Source organism: Opisthorchis viverrini, assembly GCF_000715545.1.
Source record: "Opisthorchis viverrini unplaced genomic scaffold opera_v5_446, whole genome shotgun sequence".
Lineage (NCBI taxonomy): Eukaryota > Metazoa > Platyhelminthes > Trematoda > Opisthorchiida > Opisthorchiidae > Opisthorchis > Opisthorchis viverrini.
Window position 1 is genome coordinate 344,442 of NW_008752092.1, and position 2,796 is coordinate 347,237.

Genomic DNA, 2,796 nt, shown 5'->3' on the forward strand with positions numbered 1-2,796 from the left:
GAACCCGTGTCGCATCTAGACAACGAAGTATTTTTCAGAAGGAGACACTCCTGGAGAGCATGGTATCAAGTCACAGTCATTTTTTGAGCTGCTAAGCTGAACGCCAAGATCAAAGTCAGTGGATCTAGGTGGAGAAGACTGCCTGCTTTAGTTGCTGTTGTGCGGCGTCCCGGTTCAGTGTGACTAGGTACAAGACGAATGACAAGATGGTGGCTGGGAATGCAAGTTGCGACCAGACCAAGCTATTTGCTCCAGTATAGGACCGGTTTCTTCTAAATGGGTATACAGGCTCTCATTAGCCAAGACGAAACAAGACTTGTGAGCAAACGGTGAAATAGTGGCTAGTGAGCGAAAATCGGTTGGAGTTGAGAGAAACTATAGCTTTTTAATCCGAACTGAATACCACCGGATGCCATCCGGTTTAATTTGTCTGCCCCAAAAGTCGACGACTCGTGGCTTCATGTTTCAATCGAGTACACCAAACTAGTGAAGCCCACTTCATTGATTAATGAGATGGTTTTCTACCCGCGACCCAAATGAATCTGGTGAAACTTTGGTTTCGATACATCGATCAAATTAAGAATTGCTACGTTGTGCAAATTAGGCCGCAAAATTCAAATGGGATCCTTTAAGTTGTGGTAACCTAAATATTGGAAATAATTTTGTTCCCATCAAAAACTATGTCCTTAAATTCATGTTGTCATTTTTCACCTAATTAAAACAATGCCACTGCTGATGCGGTCCAGAAAACTTGTTTCACCCCAAGTTTTTCAAACAAGGGTGAAAGGAGGAAAGCCTTCGCTGAGAAGTTATTTATTGGTGAAGGCCAACTGAACAGTAACAGACTATTAGACGGGGAAGCAAAACTCTCAAAAGCATCTTGTTTTAAAGGCTTAATATCCATCTTCTCTTTGAAGCGGCCTTCATGAGCTTTCCTGGATATTAATTGACTGTTGTCCAAATTCAGGCAAATGCTACGAAGATACCTCACAAATTTCAAGAGACGTGAAGCGGAGTTACGAGAAAAAAACACTACTCCCCTACCTTCCCATCAGTAGTATCACCGTTAAAAGGGTAGTGCAAATAATTTAGGTCAACACCGCTCAAACGCTGCGTCTGATGAATATCGTTTGGATTGTTGAATAACAAGTGTTTTTAACGAAGAATTCAGTGACACGTATACAGATTAAAAGCCCAGCCTGAATTAGCCCCAGTGTACAAGACCACCCATCGGTTGTTGCTCTTGTTGCGCCAATCGTCGCATGGTGTCAGCCTACTTGCTGAGCACATCATGGCAATCATGAGAAAACTGACTAGTGCCGACATACTCCGCGTACGATTTTGCTCGGCGCTCCGAAATAGCGATTGATTCGGGCTAGATAAAAGACGTCAAAGTAGATGCTTTCGTCTCCTCGAAGACGGTGTATCCTAGGTGATCGAGTTACCTTGTAACATGTTTATGCCATCATGTCTCATCCAGAAGGAGTGCAAAGTAATAATAATAACGTTTATTCCCAACTTGTGGGTGGCATGCTGTCTGGCATGATCATGCGTTTACAGTCAGAATGGGGCATGACTGAGGGATTTGTGCGTAGTGGTGACTGCGCGAATAGGGGACAATGTCACAAACAGTGGGAGGTACTCGATTAAATAATAATATGTTTCTTTTGCAACTTGTGGGGAACAATAGGCATGAGGTTCGAGTAATTCGGTGACTCATTTGGCTGACATGAACTAAAACTGGAGAACCATTGCTGGCCATGAGTGACCTTGGGCGGTTGGGATTGTTCGACTGAGATAGCTGCAGCCTGATATTACCTGCCCGGCAACTCGCCACTACCCTCGTCTTTCGGGTGTTAATCTGCATACCCGCTCCTTCCAACAAACCTGCAGCAGATTCAGGCTTCTTGCCAAGGCCAGCCTGTTTTCTTGCCCACGCGACTCAGTCGTTACCGAAAGCGAAACCATCCACCAAGGTGTCGAGGATCTGAAATCGGCACAGAAAATCCTAGAACCTCATCCATTGCCATGATGGACAATCACAGGCTTTAAAGATTTTCCTGCTTCACACCTTTGGATAACATTAGAAGTAACTGACTACCGCGTCCAGCGATCAGCAAGTATATTTCGAAAGCGTTGCTCAAGAATGGATGATACGGAGATCGGCCTCGGATGATCCGGTTAAGTCGGACTTGGGACCTTCAGAATTAGAATAATACAATCACGAAATAAATGAATCGGACAATCCAAAGACAACAGAAGTGAGTTTAAATGCCCAACGGGCATTTTAGGTGTTAGCTTGTCCTCATCGAGGACGAATAGTCCGACAAACGGATTTTACGGATGCATTCAACAAGTTGCTTAAGTCGTTCCACGACACATCGAGCACAACACACAATATGTCCTTTTAATTGTGGGAGCATGGACTCTAGAGGGCGGCGGTTGGCATCCAATGGGCAGGCCTAAGGCGACGTCGAAAGACAGTTTTGTTATGCGAATGTATGGAGATTAAAAAGCGACGGGATCTGCTCTGTTGCCATGTTACGGGTCTGTTACTCTCGGGCAAATACCAAAAGGTTAACAAAAGCAAGCAAACGAAGCATGGGTTTTCAAGAGTGAAGCGGCGGAATTTGCGGAATTTAATCAAGTAATACAGCGCCGAGTTTTGACGAGTGAGCTATCGTTTGATCGATGGTTTGGTCATGGCTGCTGGAAGAATATTCTTTCCGTTGCACTTGCCAGTTAAGTACTCGTAAGATCAATTTAATGCCCGTAGCCGATTGACTTAAAAGGTAA